This window comes from Rhinoderma darwinii, chromosome 8, assembly GCF_050947455.1.
Source record: "Rhinoderma darwinii isolate aRhiDar2 chromosome 8, aRhiDar2.hap1, whole genome shotgun sequence".
NCBI lineage: Eukaryota > Metazoa > Chordata > Amphibia > Anura > Rhinodermatidae > Rhinoderma > Rhinoderma darwinii.
In genome coordinates, this window is record NC_134694.1 from 82,630,649 (window position 1) to 82,651,650 (window position 21,002).

Below are 21,002 nucleotides of genomic sequence, written 5' to 3' on the forward strand. Positions count from 1 at the left end.
AGAGGGGTCCAGCCCCCTGCTTCGATGCCTGAGCGTTGTTGTTGTTTCCTAGTTAATCTATGTGATGGCCTCCTAGTGTGTTACCTGTTCCTGTACATGTTCCAGTTCCTGTACCTGTACCTGTTCCTGTTCCTGTCCCTAGTATTCCATACCATCGTGGTCGAGCATTGTGCTGTGCCAAAGTCGTGTTGTGCTGTATCCACGTCTCACCTGCTTCACCTCGACTGACGTCTACCTGCTGCCTAGTCCTAGCCAAGCCTGCCTTGCTGCTGTCTGAGCTTCCACAGGTACCTATACGAACTATAGAAATTCACCTGCGCCCTGTTGGCCAGCTGCCTTACCGCTCACAGACCCTTCGTGACAGGCCGCAGCCATGGATCTGTGAGCACTGGCCCGCATCTCATCCTCAGGAGATGCCAGCGCACACTTCCGCTTCAATCTGCTGTGTCCCGTAGGGCCAGTGCGTGCACCTGAAAAGTAAATCAAATTAGCCTATGATCACCCTGGACTTTAAGAAGGGCCCTGTCCCTTCCTTTATTGCCTGAACATTGTTGTGTTTACCTGTGTTAGTCTTTGCAAATGGTCCCTTAGTGTTTTTTAGTTCCCAGTGTTCCCGTACCTGCTACCTGTATCCTGTGCTACCTTGTTCCTGTGTCATAGAGAGTTGGAGTGGTGTTGTGCCGTATACTACACCTGCTGTGTTACATCGCACCCGGTGTCTGCCTGCTGCCAAGGTCCCATCCCAGCCTAATCATCGCTACTGTCTGAGTTACCACAGGTACCCTTATTCGAACTATAGACATTGACTTGGTATCCTGTTGGCCAGCTGCTATTCCGATATGGCGGTACGGCCCAGTGGGTCCACACACCTACCGTGACACTGGCTCAAGAACTGAGCTTGCGTTTAGAAGTGGTTGTTAGCTGTAACCTGCAACAGCCAGTATTGAGGAAAAATGCAGTCAATAGCGACTGTTGCACCTAAATCGTTTTACTGAAGTAGGAGGCTACCTCTGTAAGCCCCTTGACGCCCTCTTGACGTGATTGCAGCCGGGAGCCTAAAAAAAGCAGGGCTTAATAGGATACCTATCAGTGTAACACTGTCAGTAAATAATTCACTGTAATACAGAAGTATTACATACAAATCTAAACAAACTCACCATGCAAATATAATGTCTGTCCCAGAGATCTCTGCTCAGTGTTGAAATTGATACAGCAAGTACATTACAATGATGTTGTTTTTATTTAAAGTCCTTCAATGCACACATTCCCACTGTCTGTTTTATGTTACTGCGCTAAGACTGTGCAATGTCTTCTGTAGTTTAGTAAGTGCTTCCAGAACACTGCAGACAGTATGACCAAATGTGACTGTATTCATTAGCACAGCATGCCTGCCGCACTGCCAGACTCAAACCAGTTGTGCAATCTTTGATCGACACTTCCCTGCTGTACTCACACTCACGTTTCTTGGTGTTTCCAGGTAGATTTAAGACCCTGATCATAATATCCAATATGGAGGAAGGAGAACACGGAATAGATTTACTGGTTAGAAACTCAGTGGTTATCATTGCTACGCTGTAGCAAGGGGCCTTGGGGGCGTCTGACATACCTGTCAGAAATAATCAATTCTGCAATGTCTGAACACAGTGCTCCTTGCCATGCCTTTTGTATTATGCAGACACACTGTATGCCCACAATACCAGGAAAACAGTGGCAAGCAGTGTACACAGGAACAAAACGTCTCAGAGAAGTAATCTTTTTGGCTGTGTTTTTTTGGGGGTATTTTTTAATTCAGATTTGAGTAGAGTGAAAGTATATATTTTTTTGTGAAATGTTTTAAAATATAGAATTTTAAAAGAATTAAGTAAAAAAAGAATAAAATTCAGTTTTGTGCCTGGAGCTGTTGCTTCAGAGGGGTTACTTGTTTTCTACCAAGCAGAGTATGATTCCACCCATGAAGGTGCTGATCATGTTATGGTTTGGGAGCCTGTTGTAAGTAATTATTACTTACTATTATTATTATTATTATTTAAACAAAATGTCTAAAGGGAAATGATCCTAATATGGTATTAATAACTGATGTATTAAAATGAATGAGAAGTAATGGCTACTTGAGTAATCAGGTACAGTGTACATATAGTTATTCAGCTATTTTTTATTACATAATAAAGCACCTTGTCGTCAGTTTGTTATGTAATAGAAAATAGCTGAATAACTATAATTACACTGTAAACACAATGTACCATGAGCATTGATATCAAAAGTGCATTTCCCCTTTAACAATGAGAACTACTTTCTGTATTTGCCAATCTGAGTACCAAAAACCGCCGAAGTATCTGCCCAATCCATGATTAAATTGATTTTCCTGGGAACACATATACGAAAAATACAGTATAATAAAACTCCCTCCCACACAACCCTATCCACATGTATTGTACTGCACAGTGGCGTAACTACCGCTGTAGCAGCCGTAGCGCCTGCTTTGGGCCCCCCTCATGACCCGAGGCTCCACTGAAGGGGTTGTTCCTACAAAAGACATGCATCCCCTATCCACATGATAGGGGATACATGTGGGATCGCTGGGATGCCCAGTGATAAGGAGAACGGTCCCCTGAAGTTCTACATGACAATCCTCTGACTTCCTGGGTCTGTCGGCAGCTACATAGAAATGAATTGTGCACTGGTCGCGCTTGTGCGCATGTGTGACCAGCGCTCCTTTCATTTTTATTGAACTGCGCAGACCCCGGAAGTCTGAGGTTTCTCATGGAGAACTTCGGGGGAACTTTCCGTCCCCCTTTCTCCTTATCACTGCCAGCGATCACACATGTATCCCCTATCCTGTGGATAAGGGATACATCTCTTTTGTAGGACAAAATATAGGCCGTTTTTTTGGGGTGGTTTTGGGGGCTGTATGGCGTTATCTACAGGGGGGCTGTATGGCGTTATCTACAGGGGGGCTGTATGGCGTTATCTACAGGGGGGCTGTATGGCGTTATCTACAGGGGGGCTGTATGGCGTTATCTACAGGGGGGCTGTATGGCGTTATCTACAGGGGGCCTGTATGGCGTTATCTACAGGGAGGCTGTATGGCGTTATCTACAGGGGGGCTGTATGGCGTTATCTACAGGGGGGCTGTATGGCGTTATCTACAGGGGGGCTGTATGGCGTTATCTACAGGGGGGCTGTATGGCGTTATCTACAGGGGGGCTGTATGGCGTTATCTACAGGGGGCCTGTATGGCGTTATCTACAGGGAGGCTGTATGGCGTTATCTACAGGGGGGCTGTATGGCGTTATCTACAGGGTGGCTGTATGGTGTTATCTACAGGGAGGGGCTGTAAGACATTATCTACAGGAGGCTGTGTATGGTGCTATCTATAGGTGGGGCGCTGTGTGGCAGAATCTATAGGGAGGCACTATTTACAAGGCAGGGTTGTGTAATACCCAGGGAAGTGGTGGCCCCAGTCAAACGTTTGCTATGGGGCCCAATCTTTCCTAGTTACGCCCATGGTACTGCAAAATTGTTGCGGCTTTACAGTGCAGAATGTGCACCGAAAATACACGGCAATTTTGCCATGTCTGAACGTGGCCTAATCTGGAATTTCACAAGACCAAGAGAGTAAAACTATTCAAAGAGAACGGATCTGGAAATTCCTCTGATTGAAACACAATGCTGCAGATTTAATACAATTTGAGCCAGAACGCCGGCGTGCTTGCCGTGCTCAACATTTATTAACTCCTTTAGACACTTTTTGCACCTTCTTTGACAAGTGGCTTAGATGAAAAGGTGATGTTAACTAGCGGAAGAGGGCATGGCTTGAATGCGCCACTGTGCGCCAAAATTGCACCCATATTTTGGTACAAAAAACTGGCATATACTAAGCCAACCAAGAGGTGCCATAAGGAAGAGTGTCTAAGATGTCTAGCAAGAAGTTTATCATACAGCGTGCGCCACTGTGATAAAATTTGACTGCCTGGTCTAAGTTTATACTGTCTAAATATTAGATATCTTAGTAAATCTGCCCCATTATGTAAGTAGCAGATTGTGTTATCCTCTTATTTTGTGATTTATTTTTTACCTTCACAAGTGAATTTTATATACTTTCTTACTTATAAATTCTATAGAATGGGTCTAGCCCCTGTAATGAGCAGGGTAACAGAACATACAATGAGAAGGAACAAATGTACCAACAACAAAAGCATGCAGAAGTGTTGCATATGTGAGGTGGGGCTTTGGTCGCCTCCAAAGTACTATTATAATTGAAAACAGAAGAGGTAGAAACGATGGATGAAGAAGCATAAAGAACTAATGAGGGACAAGAAGAAAATGTGTGGGGAGGGGTGGAGATAGGTTAAGGAACTGAAGGGCGTGATACTTCAGGGGGGAGCGAGTCCAGTGTGATAGGCACAGTATGTATCGCTCATTGGATTGAATCTCACAGAAAGTCCAGATAGTCCGTATTCTGTTGACATTCCTAAATTTTATGGAATTTATCATAGGTATCATGGATAGAGGAGCGTTTTATATACTTTCTATGACCACCCAATAATCTAGAACCCATCTGATTCCTTTAAAGCCAGAAATGTTATCATAAATAGTATCTCTGGTTTTTCTTGTAAATGTATTTCTTTCACTGCAAATATCCCTCCAGAGAAGATTTTCATTCACAACGATCCTCCTCTGTTCCTACAGGGATATAGTGATTACATTAAAGCTATTTATGCTTATTGTTCATCCTATGAGAATTGCAACTTGAGATATAAAATTTAATCCCAACTCAATTCATAATAATAAAGCGTTACAATTCCATAATCATTACAAATAAAACAAGATTGTGTTCATTCATAAAGCAGCATCACCCGGAGGACTACTTTACCTTCATCCTGCTGTAAAAGATACTGCTGTGATAAACACAAGTGCTCTGTAACTAATCCACATCACAGGCATCTTAATGTGCATAAAATTGGACACAGTCTCTAACTAGTTGGATTTGAGGCGATGATTTATTTTCACACCAAAATTGATTATTTTATCTTCATCTTACTCATTTATAAATCTAGATGCTTCAATTTAGAGATAGAAAGGCATCTTTATATCTTCCAAAAGAGAAGATAAATGAAGTAAGCCATAATGTACAAAAGTGAATAAAATCTATTTTTAAGAGGTTCTAGAGGTGACATTTGAAGGACACCCATGAAGGACTCATATAATTCCCTTTTTCCTTAAAATGAATGTCCACTATTTTAAATAGGTCCAAAGTTCTGTGCTGAGTAATTTTCATAAAATATCTGTATAGCAGTTGGATCTCCAATTCTTCTTATAAAAATATAAATCTTTGCATAGACACAGTGTTAAATTCTTTGTTACTGCACCCACCACTAGAGGGAGCTTAATGCGCACAATGTCTACATTGAAATTGATAATAAAACAATATACAGTAAGCTCCTTTGTATTAAAAAAAATGGATCATTATATAGATTTATAATAAGGAATTAATCAACACAGAATGTTGTACTTAAAAGGAATCTGTCAACTTTCCTGACATGTCTGTTTTAGTAAATATTCCCTATAATATAACAATACCATTCCGCTTGTCAAAGGGGGGTCTCCCTACACAGTATGAGATTGTCACCACAGATTGGACATTGTCAGTTTGTGACACACCCCCAGCTAGTAACACCCAGTCGTCCATTTATGTATAAATTTGTAGGAGGAATAGCAGAGGAACGGTAGAACACAGAGATCTAAGAAAAGATGCCCTAGTCTCGTTATTTTATGCAGAATTAATCTGTAGATAGTCAATGTAAAATATAATTCTCTGCATATTACCTGCAACCCATCCACTTTGTATAGATTGTTTTACACCATATTGGGTCATATAGTTTGCCTGCATCTGTGTTCTGAGTTAATAAAAGTTTATTAAACTCAATTCTTCTTTCAGAATAATTTTCTATAACCGTACTGTGTGACTGCTATTGGTTAACTATTATTGTATGCTATATATACAGCACCATTCATTTTCTGCATATTAGATAGAAATTTTATTTTAGAATATAAATTAACAGCTATGAAAGAATGCACCATTTATTCCTTATGAATAAAAAGAGACAAGTTTGATCTGCCGATATGCCCTGATTCAATGGAAAGTGCCCCTCTTATGTATTAACAGTCACAATTTGCTGGAGAGTAAGACTTGTGGTTTATGTGATAGCAGTAAATAATTTCTGTTGTCATTTTTAACTTTTTTTTTATTTTGGTGCACAAATCCCTCCTCGTATTAGTACTGGCGGAACCTCAATAAACAGTGATTTCAATAAAATAAAAACATGATTTCCAGCAGCTTTGGGGGATGTAAATCAATACATCCTATTCGTTTATGCTTGCCAAAAATGTGACAGCTACTGGTGTTTAAAGTACTGGTAGGCAACTTTAGTGAGGTGGAGATCTACTGTTGTAACTTAGTAGGGTGTTAAAAAGTTACTAAGTGCCAGGATGCAACGGGACCATGGGGGGGGGGGGGGGGGGGACGACGACTAATGATCTCAAACGTGTTTTATTGAAATGTGCTCACTAACAGGTAACACATTTTTTAATTGAGCAGTTTTTTAAGGAACCTTTTATATAAAACAAAGCGACAGCTTTTGGATCTTTTTTTGGAATGTTGATGAAAAACGTTTTATAATATAATGACTATGCCAGCCAAAAATATGGATTTATTGAAAAGTGAAAAAGCTTGGAATAAAAGAAAAAAAATCAACATAACCAGAAAGTAGAGCACTGAAAAAAAACACTACTGTAAGGGCTTATTCACACGAACATAGAATACAATACATAAAACAACGGCCGTCGCATGGACGTGTGTATTTCAATGGGGTTGTTTCAACGGACCGTGTGAAGGGTCCGTTGAAGAATAGAACATGTCCTATTTTCTTCCGCTTTCATGGATCTCTCGATAGACTCAAGTCTGTGGGGATCCGTTAAGACGGGACCCGCATGGGTGCAAACTTGTACGTGAAAAATGGCAGCTTTTCACGCCTGAGTTTGCACTCTTTCGTGTGAATCTAGCCTCATAGTAGAAGCACCTCTCCACTCCATATAACTGCTATTCCAGCTTATAACTTAAATTTAAATTGACTTTACATTTTTTTACTTTAAAATTCCTTACACTGTAGTAGAGGGGTAGGCACTTTTTTTTTTTAAAGCGTGCTGATAAAAAATAAAAAAATTATGAAGTTATGCCACACAAACATGAAAGTCATGAAAATCATATAAGATACGTGACATAAACCAATGAATCAGTTAATTCATTTTACATTTCAGTGTAACTCTTGTCCCTGACTTTCTTTGCAAAGATGATCCATCTATGGTGTATAGGAGAGAGCGCGGCTACTCAACACCAGCCTGAGGGAGGAGGGTAAACACAGGATAGACCGTGGCCACTGAACAACAGCTGGGTGGGGTGGTGCACATAGAAGAGACCGTTGCTACTGAACACCAGCTAGGGGGAACTGCATGAAGGAAAGACTGAGGCTACTAAACACGGGCTTGGGGGTGCTGCACACAGAAAAGAGAGCGACTAATGAATGCCAGCTTGGGGAGTGCGCATAGGAAAAACCAGGTCTACTGGACACCAGATTTGGGGGGTGCACATAGGAGAGACCAAAGATACTGAACTCCAGCTTGTGTAGGGGTGCACATAGGATAGATCATGCTACTGAACACCAGCTTGGGGGGTGCACATAGGAGAGAGAGCTGCCAACTTCTGCTAACTTATTTATTTACAGAGTGGTTACTGAACTCCATCCTTGCTGATCACCAGGAGAGAGCAGTGCTGCATTGTGTGCTTGCCAAGTGTTCAGCAGTGACAAACACAATGAAGCACTGCTCTCACCTGTGATCAGCGCCACCAAGCGCATAATAAAGCGCCACTCTTTCTCCCTGTGTTTAGCACCGCCAAGCACACAACGGTGCTGGATAACAAAAGAGAGAAGTGTGCCAGCAAACCATGCCCCACGTGCCGGCTGAGGCACCGGTGCCATAAGTTGCTGACCCACCGGTGCCATAAGTTGCTGACCCCTTCTCACAAATTGCTCTAACGGCCAACAGTATTTTGGCGCCACAGCTGTCTCTTAAATTGATATTTGGAGGTCCTCCCACACCGCAGCCTCACATCCCACCTACCCACTGACTTTTCATAGATTCTATGGAGCCGGGTCATATGCACTAATTTTCTGGCGCACTGATGATAGAGCCGAGGAGACCACCCACTTCCCAAGTTTCTTTGTGGCAGCATCAGTACTTCCGGCTCCCTGGTAACCGGTAAACCAGAGAGTCAGTACTACAGATTAAGCTTTAGTACTGATTGAGCTCCCCCGCTTTCTAGTCAGCGATCGACGGTCTGAATCAATGATGACGGTCAGAATCAATGCAGCATTGGCACTCTATTTTTCTCACATTGAATCAATTGCATTGTTTTTGCAAATAATAATGTTTAGGCTAACTGCTTACTTACAATTAAAATCTGGTGTAAATATAAATACATTGTATACAGATGTAGCAGAGCTTCATTTGACTTTTAGGGGCTGCTTTGCTTGTGGACTTTGCTACAGTTCCATGTAAAATAACACATTGTGATATATCATAATAAGTTGTGCAACCTGACTGTTCCGCTACATCTTAGACACTCAGCTCTGCTACATCTGTATATTCTTTTATCAATAATTGAATACTTGTTTATGAACTATCTTACCTTTGCTGTACTGCGTCCTACAGTATTTACTGTGGCTGTCAGGTTGATAAAACGCAATCCCAAAAATCAATACCATTTATACATTCCAGCTGCCAAATCTGTGAACGGATACTGGCCGTACCAAGGTGGCAAACATTAGAGGGGAGTCCTGCGTCCTGAAGAAAGTTTTCAAACTATATTCATGCTTTGTTTTATAGGGCAGTGAGTCATGGTAGAGGGCTGGATTTCTTATGTGTTATAGAGGACATGGGGGGGGGGGGGGGGTGTATTTTGAAGCTACACTCTGGATCTATTATGGGAAGGAGGGGTGTGGAGCGTGTCATAGGAGTAAGATGAGTTCCAATGACCTTTACTGAATATCTGCAGCCAAGTTCACAGGCGATGCGAATCTTAATACCTATACTCATTTACTATACCGTATGGTGTAATAGAAAATTTGTATCTTCACTGTAGAAATGTTAATACTATATTTACTTACAGATGTACAGATGATTTCTCATTACCTTTTACACTTTAGAAATTAATTAAATGGCAGTCCAAGGGTACATGCACACGCTGCAGAGTTGACGCAGAAATTTCTGGGACTGACCTATTCATCAGAATGGGGCCTGAAGAATTCCATGTACATACATGCTGCAGAAACAGACCTATTTAGATGTATAGAATTGATTTTTAATCACAGAAATTCTGCAATAAATCTGCCGTGTGTGAACATACTCTTAGAGGGAAGCTTTATCATTGTAATTGTTCTTTAGAGAGCTTCAAATGAATTATTTTTGCACGAGCTGATCTTGTGAAGTGGAGTTTGTGGACAGTGGAGTTCAATATATTCATGAGTGAAGAGCTTTGCTTTTAATAAAAGACTTAACCTCTGTCCATATGCCCTGTTACGACATATGGACATCATTATGAGCCAGAGCAGAGAGACGCTACGTAAGAGCAGATCCTGTTTTGGAGGACCCGGCCCACCCATGTATTACATGATCGGCCATTTAATATTACCTGCATAACAAATAAAGTCAAAAACGTAATCACCTACAGGACCACTTATGTAATGTACATGGTATTCTGCCCTTCTGGCTTTTTTTGTATCTGGAAAACAATAAGCCCAATGTTTAAGAGGTTCAGAGAACACATAAAATCAATAAGCACTTGGGAAGGTTGTCCCCATCTTATAGATCCTTCGAGAAATAAACATCTAAGTGATACAAATGTGCTGAAATCAGGAGGTGACAGACATAACATACTTTTAAAACGTGAGGCAGAGTGGATATTAAAATTCGAGGCATTGGGGCCCTTTGGTCTAAATGACAATAATGACTTAAAGGGAACCTGTCATGTCTAACATACAGTCCGATCTTCAGGCAGCATGTTAAACAACAGGGGGAGCTGAGCAATTTAATATATAGTGATGTGTGGAAAGATACAAGATAACCTGTAATTTATTCATTCAAATCCTTGCTAACTCTAGGTTTAAGAGTCCAATGGGCGGTCCTACACAGTGATTGCCAGCTATTTCTGTATTCACACTCATACAGGGGAGGATGTCCATCAATGGCTGATACCACCTACTGGACTCTTTAGCCCACAGGGAGAATGGTTTTAAATAAATAGATTACAATTTATCCTGAATCTTTTCTACAAAACTATATATCAATCTGCTGAGCTCCCCCTGCTCTATAACATGCTGCCTGCAGATAGGACACAATCTTCAACATAAAAGATTCCCTCTAAGCTCTTTTCTATAAATCTGTCACTCTATTTCAATCATCTTTATAAACTGTTACAAATGTTGTCATTGTTTTTATGAATTTATGTCATGAAGATGCAATGTGTCTACTGTATATGACGTAGAGTAGGTCTGTGAGTATATAAAAATGTTAATATGTCACCACGTAGGAAAGGCTAAGATGAAGAGTGAACATGAAATGACTGTTGCCTTCTATCTGTAACGGCTGCCTCGCCGTTCCCCGCCTTTCCCACGGCCTCTGCTCCGGTTCCTGGCCCTGGGCGGCATCAGGTAAGTGCATCCCTTACCTCCGTCCGCGGCCGTCATCCTCGATGTGCGGCTGCAGTCACTAGAGGGTGCGCTGACTCGTTCTGTCTTAAAGGGCCAGCACGCGCCTTAATTCTAAAGACTTCCTATTTAAGGTCCCTCCTTCCATTCATCCATGCTTGTTCCACCAAGTTCCCCGTGAGTTTCCCTGTGCCCTGGTTCTCTGTTTCCTTCCCTTCTGCCTTTGTCTGGATTTCCCGTTGCTGACCTCTGCCTGAACTTGACTATCCTTGCCTGCCGCCTGCCTTGACCCATTGCTGTCCATACCCGTTATGACGCCAGCCGCCTGCCTTGACCTATTGCTTCCATACCCGTTACGACGTCTGCTGCCTGTCCTGACTTCTGCCTTTCCATCCGACCGCCTCTACCCGCTGTGCCAAGCGTTGCCTGGGTTCCAAGCACCATCTCCGGGCGACACCGAGGATCCACGGACAAACCGGTGAGAACCGTTATACTAGCTATCTTCATATCCCCCGACCCATTCTGATTTTATCAGATGGGTCAACAAAAGGACTTGAAGATATCGGCGATTGCCGCAGTTTGTTTCTTCTTAGGCCAGGGATACACCTAGACATTTTGTAGCGTTACTGATTGATTTTCACTATTGAGCTACAGCTGCAGTCCAAATTAATACATTGAGTTGCATGCAATCTTGTGGACTGCAGCTGTCACTTAAGAGTTCAAATCAATCAGTAGCGCTACAAAAAGGTCTAGGTGTAGCCGTGGCCTAAGGCCTCAATCAGACGAGCCTATATCACATGTACTGAACTGGACTTGGCTAATCTGTAGAGCACCGCTGATATAAGTCCCAGGTGTCTTGAAGCTAAAGCTTGACGGCAGTGGCGGTCTCATTCATTTCTGAACTGTGGGGCATTTAATACTACATTTTCCCTGCACAACCTGCCTGAGCTGCCCCCAGCGATAACAACTGATTTTATTCACAAGGCCATATTTTTGTTCATCCGCAGTGTAACGCGAAGGGATCCCATTACATTGATTGATGAGCCCTCTTCTTATTTAATCATTAATATGCTTAACCCTTCCCATCCTTCCTCCACCACTGGCCTGCTAAATAATTTCGGCAGCAAAGACATTGTATGTCCCTTAAGATGAATCTGAAAGGTTTTCCGCTGTACCCTCTCTCTTGGTGAAAGCTGAAAATCCGTCACTCCGAGAACTACGTAATGTGCTGTGGCTGAGAATGCTTTAAATTCTTTCCTAGCAGATTCATTTATCTTATGCTTACACAATAGCAAAGCTTTTGCAATAGGTGAACGCACATTCCATTTATCTAAGTTCCTTTGTACTTACACTGTTTGCTCAAACTCTTTGTATATTTATGATTATAAAGTAAATGCGCATTTTAACTTTAGTTTATTAGGATATGGAGATTGTAGATACTTGTTACTGTATTTCTTAGGGCATGACCACACATGGCGGAATTCCTCCGCAACTGTCCGCATCAATGCCGCACCTAATCCGGGTTGCGGATTACGGCTGCGGATGTGCACAAAATGTGCAGAAAATTGATGCGGACTAGCTGCTGCGGACTGCGGGAAAAGTGCTTCCCTTCTCCCTATCAGTGCAGGATAGAGAGAAGGGACAGCACTTTCCCTAGTGAAAGTAAAAGAAATTCATACTTACCGCCCGTTGTCTTTATGACGCGTCCCTCCTTCGGCATCCAGCCCGACCTCCCTGGATGACGCGCCAGTCCATGTGACCGCTGCAGCCTGTGCTTGGCCTGTGATTGGCTGCAGCCGTCACTTACACTGAAACGTCATCCTGGGAGGCCGGACTGGAGACAGAAACAGGGAGTTCTCGGTAAGTACGAACTTCATTTTTTTTTACAGATACATGTATATTGGGATCGGTAGTCACTGTCCCGGGTGCAGAAACAGTTACTGCCGATCGCTTAACTCTTTCAGCACCCTGGACAGTGACTATTTACAGACGTCTCCTAGCAACGCTCCCGTCATTACGGGAGCCCCATTGACTTCCTCAGTCTGGCTGTAGACCTAGAAATACATAGGTCCAGCCAGAACGAAGAAATGTCAAGTTAAAAAAGCAAGACGCATCCGCAGCACACATGACATGTGCATGACAGCTGCGGACTTCATTGCGGAACTTTGATTCTCCATTGAAGTCAATGGAGAAATTCCGCCATGAGTCCGCCACTGCTCCGCAACAGACAGAGCATGCTGCGGACACCAAATTCCGCTCCGCAGCCTATGCTCCGCAGCGGAATTGTACGCATCGTGTAAACGAACACTGCTAAATTAAAGTGAAAGTCAATGGAGAAACGGCTCTGCTGCGGATTAACGCTGCGGAGTGTCCGCAGCGGAATTTAAGTGAAATTCCGCCATGTGTGAACCCGCCCTTAGTATACTCTTTTCCTGGGTAGGATTACACAGTTTTTTATTTTTATTTCCATGGATCTGTTAGTGATAGCGCCTGAATTATTTTTACTAAAAGACCTGACAGTGTTGTTTTTAGGCCTCTGATTTGTTAACAATAATAGAATACTATAATGGCCCTTTAAAATGGTAGTTTTCCAAAACTCAAGCATGCCAACCCCTTGAGATTTTTACATTAATAGGGAAAAATTGCACAGACATACTGTATATGGTGGGAGTCCAACCTCTGATAACCCGACTATGAACGGGAGCAGCATGAACGGGATCTAGGGCAACGCATAAGTAAAAACTCAGGGTTTTTTTAGTACGAAAAATGGTACAAATGTCTTTTATGGCGATTTTTGTTAATAGTGTGTTTTACTACCTGCGTCTTTTTAAGGTGGAATTTTTAACATTGTTAATCATGTGAATCAAAGATCATTGCAACACATGATAAATTCTGAAAAACTGTACCAAAAACGCCATTAAAATAACAACACACATTGACACGTGCGTTTTCTCGAGGAGGCTAAAAAAAAAACCTATGGAGGTCTATGAGAGAAAAAGTTCTTGAAAAAACGCCAAAGTCAGGCTGCCTTTTTGAACAAACGCCACTGAGCCAAAAAACGCAAGACAAAAGAGAAAAACACTACCTAAAAATTGCAATGATTGTAGTGCGTTCTTTATTTCCCCATTGACTTCTGGCTAACAGGTGCTGCAAAAAAAAACGCAACAAAAAAATTACATAAAATCGTGACATTTTTTCTATAAACGCTGCATGTAAAGTCACCCTGACTATAGTAACTGACACAGCAAGGTCCATGTCTGTACGGTTGTCTTTGGAACTGCAGCTCAGACTCATTCAAGTGAATGGGGTTGAGCAACAATACCCAACACAGCTGAATTATTGGTGGGGTTTGAATTGCCCACCAATCCTCAAAATGCAGAGGATTAGCGTTGCTGCCCCTTCACAGTTTTTCCCTCAACAGCTACACTTGCGACCACCCACGGTGCACAGTAGCGGACACAGATAGCTCTTTGCCCCTGTGCAAGAACAGTATATGGGCCCCTTGTTTTCCAATGTCTTATAATAGATCACCACCTTATGTCGCTCTAACAATACATCAGTAGTTGTTAGTCATAAAATGCATTACATCGGCCATTTACATGCAATCTAACAGACAGAAGGTGGCCACTTTAAGGTGACAGTGGGCCCTTTTACCTACTGGGCCCCTTTGCCGCTGCACATGTTGCACCAATGGTATGTCCGCCCCTGACTGTACAGGGAACTGCAGTCCAGCCTCATTTACTTGAAAGGAGTTATACGGCAGTTTCCTTATATAGAGTAATCAAAATCTTAAGCAGCGATTTTCAAGAGATTTCTAAGCTATTTTGATATTACTCTATGTAGGGAAAAAAAAGTAGCTACTACTTTCTAAAATCACTGTTGACTGGAGCAATTTTTAGGAGAGTGAATTTATGTAGTGAGCGATAAAAAGCCAAGGTGTAGTCCTAAATAAATCATACAATAATCAGATTGACTCACATTCAATATTATACGCAGTGTCCATGGCCAAGGTTGTCACATGACATTTTCAATGTATAATTCATTGTCTTTCATTTTTATTGTGAGCTATCTACATGATTTCCATGTGCTCCACAATAAGGTGTATGACTATTGCAGAATATGATGCAGCTACTGTAATATGCCAGGTCCATGCCTACTTTTGTCTAAGTATCATCCAGCAGCATTTGCAGTATTCCCCTTGCCACTACCTGGGTTGTTACTACCTGCCCCTTGTCAGAACTTATTTAACATAAGAAAACACCTTATTTACATAATAAATGAACAATTTTCAGTTGTTTTTTCACATACTAAATTTCCTCTACCAGACACCCTCTCTTCATGACCGCCACTGGCCAACTCTGGCCTTATAGGTGGTTAATATATTGGGTTTGATTTTTCAATGTGTCATAAGAGAGAAGCTGATGTACTGAAACGTTGCAGATATTTTTTCACATTAACACACTTTTGCACTAAAAACAACAAAAAACATTCAAATCATTCAAAAATGTAGTACATACAACTGCTTTTTGGTTTATGCCGTTTTTGGGCCAATTTTGTGGTCGGTGTTTTTTTTCTCCAAACGCAGCATGCTCTAGGTATGGTGTTTTTTCAGGCGTTTTTCCCATAGGTTTCTCTATAGGACTTCAAAAACACCAGAAAAAAATCACGTACAATATGACACTAATGGAAAACGGCACTAAAAATGCCATAAAAAAACACGTTACATTTTAATCACACAGGCATTTTTAGAAGTCTTTTTTTGATGCAATTTATATTGTCAGAAAAAAATCTGTATGTAAGGAGGCCCTGGGCTGCATGCACACATCCGTCGGCCGTTGTACGGCCTCTAATGACGGATCTGTGAAACACGGACCACACACTAATGGCTTCCGTGTGCAGTCCGTTGTTTCACGGACCAAATCAATGAAAAGTCCAAGACTGTTCCATCAAAAATGGGCAGGAGTAGGACCTGTCCTATTTTTGACAGAACGGCTGTACGGTTCCGTTAAAACAACGGAAGTGTGCATGGCCCCATTGAAATGAATGTGTCTGGGTGCAATCAGTTAAAAAAAACGGATAGCACCCTGAAGAAAATAACTGAAGTGGACATGAGGCCTTAGTTGTAGACATTTATCATGTGCCATGCTATTTTAAAAATAATATTTTGCAGACATCACTCCAATTAATGATTTCTATGACAGTAATAAAAATCTGCTCCATTGTGTCTTGTGTCTCATTATAATAACTGAAATTCAAACACATTCGGAGAACATTGTTCATGAGGATATAGAAAATTCCATACATCATGTCAGTTTGTAAGTATGTCTGTAATGCCGGCGGCGGGTCCCCCTTCTGCCAGTGATCCCCACCGCCGAGTCCTGTACCTTGCTCGGTGGCCTCTTCCCCCACGAGCCCTCACATACAAGAAACAAGCCCTCACATGGGTTGGGCGATAGAAAAATAAAATTTACCGATGCAAAAACTAAAAAGTTCCTGCAGGCCTTTATGCCAAAATAGGCCTAATGGGTTAAAACTATTGAAAGGTGAAGTGTATATCATTGATTATCTAGTTACAATGACACCTGTCAAGGGGTGGGATATATTAGACAGGAAGTGAACAGTCAGTTCTTGAAGTTGATGTGTTGGAAGCAGGAAAAATGGGCAAATGTAAGAATCGTAGCAACTTTGACAAGGGCCAAATTGTGATGGCTAGATGACTGGGTCAGAGCATCTCCAAAATGGCAGATCTTGTGGTTAGTACCTACCAAATGTGATTCAAGGAAGGACAACCAGTTAACCGGGAATACAGGATCATAGGTGTCCATGGCTCATTGATGCGCATGGGGAGCAAAGACCAGCATGTCAGGTCCGATCCCACAGAAGAGCTACTCTAGCACATATTTCTCACAATTGCTGCTGGCTATGATAGAAAGGTGAACACACACTACATCGCAGCTTAATGATGAACATGACAAGGAGTTCAAGGTGTTGACTTGGCCTCCTTATTCCTCATATCTAAATCCAATCAAGAATATGTGGGATGTGCTAGAAAATCAAGTCCAAGCATGATGACCCCACCTCGCAACTTACAAGTTAAACACCTTGGTGCCAGATACCACAGGACACCTTCAGAGGTCTTGTGGAGATCTTGCTTCGACGGGTCAGAGCTGCTTTGGTGGCATGAAGGAAACCTACATTGTTGTATCTGTGCATAGAGAATTTAGGAGTCAAACATAATTCAATGGTTGTCCCAAATTTTAAAATACAGACAGTATTATAGATGATCCAGTTTGTCAAAACCTTGTGCCAGTATGTACAATGTCCATATGAGGGCATCTTAATATGGACACTGTCAATGCAATGAAAACCTGAGACATTCCTTTTCCTAGGACAAATCATTAAAATCAGAGGCCGTTGTGACAATTGGTTATTATGGTATAATGCATGAATAATATACCGCAAAACGTAGAGTCCTCTGCAGTATACACAAAAGCACTTTGTACCCACTGAGAGGGCGACAGGCACTATTTGCATGTTATTAATTACGGTGAGAAGAGAGAAACATTTTGGAACATTTCTCTTGGCACTCTCCAGGGGCTGCTTTTACGCAGAATTTCTTTGTATTATTTAACAATTTCACAGTGTTTACTGTAAACTGCAAAAAACATTTGATGAAACTAGTCATGAAAACTCAATGAAAAATGAAGCTGACATGGCAACAGCTTATACAAATAATGTATTTTGAGAACAAAGTCCAGCATTTGTGTGCAGCTAAAAAAGAAACAGTAAGGCCCAGTTCACACAGAGTTTTTTTACGCTGATTATGATGTGGAAACCGCATCGGAATAAGCGGCAAAAAACACCCGAAACTGCCTCTCATTGAAATCAATGGCTCGCCGTAGAAAAAAAGCGGCATGCTCTTTCTTGCCACAGTTCCTCCTCTGACCTCCTATTGAAATAAATGGCCGCTGGTGAAAAATGGCTAGAAAAACGCGTCAAGAATTTGCAGCCAGATCAAAATCTGAACAAAACTCTGTGTGAACAGGGCCTAAGAATTTCTGAATTAAACGGCTTCTTCAGTCAGATCGAAAAACTTCCCTACCTTTTCAGACCTGCATTATGACCAATAGGGAACAGTATTATATTAGTTGGCGCCAGTGAAGTCCCGCACGCACCTACCGCATGTGATGTGGGGGTAATTAGGAGGGGTTATTCACTATTTTGCCACCCTGTAGCTATTAAAGGTTAGTACTATAAAGCAATACTTATACTCTACGCCAAGGGTAGGCAACATTTTTTGTATGGCATGCCGATAAAAAATAATAAATCTAAGATGAAGTACTCCGTGTGCCATGCAAACATGAAATTCATATAAGACAAACTGTTACCACGTATGAGACATAAATCAATTATTCAGTTAATTAATTAAACTTACATATCAGTGTGACCCTTTTCCATGACTTTCTTTGCAAAGATGATTCATCCGTGGCGCATACAAGGCTACTGAACACCACCTTTGGGGGGGTGTATGTAGGAGAGACAACGGCTACTAAACACCAGCTGGTGGTCCTGCACACAGGAGAAAGAGCAACTACTGAACACCAGCTTGGGGGGGGGGGGGCACATAGGAGAAACCATGGCTACTGATCACCAGCTTGGGGGGGGGTGGTGAACATAGGAGAGACCACGGCTAATGAACACTAGCTTGGGGGATGCACGCAGGAGAAAAAGCTGCCAACTTTTGCTAACTCTTCTTTTTCAGGGCATGACCACACATGGCGGAATTCCTCCGCAACTGTCCGCATCGATGCCGCACAGAATCTGCGTTGCAGATTCTGCAGCGGATCTGCACAAAATGTGCAGTACATTGATGCGGACTAGCTGCTGCAGACTGCGGGAAAAGTGCTTCCCTTCTCCCTATCAGTGCAGGATAGAGAGAAGGGGCAGCACTTTCCTTAGTGAAAGGAAACGATTTTCATACTTACCGGCCGTTGTCTTGGTGACGCGTCCCTCTTTCGGCATCCAGCCCGACCTCCCTGGATGACGCGCCAGTCCATGTGACCGCTGCAGCCTGTGCTTTGCCTGTGATTGGCTGCAGCCGTCACTTACACTGAAACGTCATCCTGGGAGGCCGGACTGGAGACAGACGCAGGGAGTTCTCGGTAAGTATGAACTTATATGTTTTTTTACAGATACATGTATATTGGGATCGGTAGTCACTGTCCCGGGTGCAGAAACAGTTACTGCCGATCGCTTAACTCTTTCAGCACCCTGGACAGTGACTATTTACAGACGTCTCCTAGCAACGCTCCCGTCATTACGGGAGCCCCATTGACTTCCTCAGTCTGGCTGTAGACCTAGAAATACATAGGTCCAGCCAGAATGAAGAAATGTCAAGTTAAAAAAGCAAGACGTATCCGCAGCACACATGACATGTGCATGACAGCTGCGGACTTCATTGCGGAACTTTGAATCTCCATTGAAGTCAATGGAGAAATTCCGCCATGAGTCCGCCACTGCTCCGCAACAGACAGAGCATGCTGCGGACACCAAATTCCGCTCCGCAGCCTATGCTCCGCAGCGGAATTGTACGCATCGTGTAAACGAACACTGCTAATTTAAAGTGAAAGTCAAAGGAGAAACGGCTCCGCTGCGGATTAACGCTGCGGAGTGTCCGCAGCGGAATTTAAGTGAAATTCCGCTATGTGTGAACCCGCCCTCAGAGTGGTTACTGAACTCCTTGTGGTGCTGATCACTAGGAGAGAGAGAGCGAGTGAGAGCGAGAGCAGTGCTACATTTGTGTGCTTGCCAAGTGTTCAGATACGACAAAGACAATGAAGCACTGCTCTCTTTCCTGGTGACCAGTGTCGCCAAGCACATAATGAAGCGCCGATCTCTCTTCCTGTGTTCAGCGCCGCCAAGCACACATCAGAACTGGACACTGGGAGAGGTAAGTGTGCCAGCAAACCATGCCCCACGTGTCGGCTGTGGCACCAGTGCCATAGGTTGCTGACCCCTGCTCTAAGTAAAGCTTTGCAATAATTAGAACTCAAAGGCAAATTCTTAGGGGCAGATTTACTAAGATTGGTGTTTTTATACGCCAGTTTTAGTTTGAAGCCCGCAGAAGTAAAAGATACAACTAATTTATTAAGAAGTGCATGGGTCTTAATAAATTTGTTGCATTTTCTGATGTGTGTGCGCCAGAAAGGGAATCAGATTTCCGCTATCATTTATGTCCGTTTCAGGAAATTTGTCAGACAGCCCCTAACGCTAAGCCCCGCCTAGTTTTTAAAAAGTGGCAAATGTAGAGAAAAATGGCAAAAAGTCGTAAATGATTGTGCCAAAATATGCTAATTTTTATTGCCATTATACTGGCATATAGATGTTCCCAAACTCCCCCTTCAAGTTTTTTATTTCAGTATGCAGATACAGCAAATAATGTTACATGAAATAAAATATAGAAATCAGCAACAGTAGAGAATCTAATTTTTTGCAGTCCCTGATGGTGAGAGAGGAAAGACGTCTCTCTGGCCATTGTGGCTATTGACTACATTGATTACAGCAGATTTTTTAATGCACATAGCGAAGTTGGTCACATAGTTTGGGTATGTTGAATATGTGGAAATAGAACAAAAGCATTGTAGTGAAAATGAATTGAGTGGTCATGAAAGTAATTGAGATATGAATGGAGGCAGCTATTGTAAATTTAGGTCACATGACTAGGTGATATTAGTGAAAGAAGTTATTATTTTTATACCTAAAGCACCATAAACTTTCAGGGCGTACATTTGAAATACTGAGGTTTATATATGCAGTCCTGGCTAAAAAGTTTTGAGACTTTGCTGCTTTAGTGTTTTTATATATTTTAGTCAGATGCGTCTATGGTTACTGACGGACAATTATAAGCATTTCATAAGTTTTTTAACTTTTATCTATAAATACATCAAGTTTATGCAAAGACTGAATATTTACAGTGTACACCCTTCTTTTTCAAGACCTGCAATTCGCCCTGGCATGCTGGATATCAGCTTCTGGGCCAAATCCTGACTGACGGCAACCCATTCTTACCTAATCAGTGCTTGGAGTTTATCACAATTTCCACTTTTTGACGATTGACTACAGGTTCACAATGGAATTCAGATTTGGGGAGTGTCCTGGCCATGGACCTAATATTTCAATGTTTTGTTCACCGAGCCACTTAGGCCTCATGCACACGACAGTATTTTCATCTATCCCGAA

At 42.3% G+C, this 21,002-nt stretch overlaps 1 protein-coding gene across 1 annotated transcript in view; it reads right to left on the bottom strand.

Moving 5' to 3' along the window:
- Positions 1-8,890, bottom strand: part of CAPN6 (calpain 6) — a 112,755-nt gene extending 103,865 nt beyond the window's left edge. Inside the window, exon 1 of the mRNA XM_075835827.1 lies at positions 8,747-8,890. The gene's annotated coding sequence lies outside the window, so the exon portion shown is untranslated. The remainder of the gene's footprint in view (positions 1-8,746) is intronic.
- Between the last annotated feature and the right edge of the window lie 12,112 nt (positions 8,891-21,002).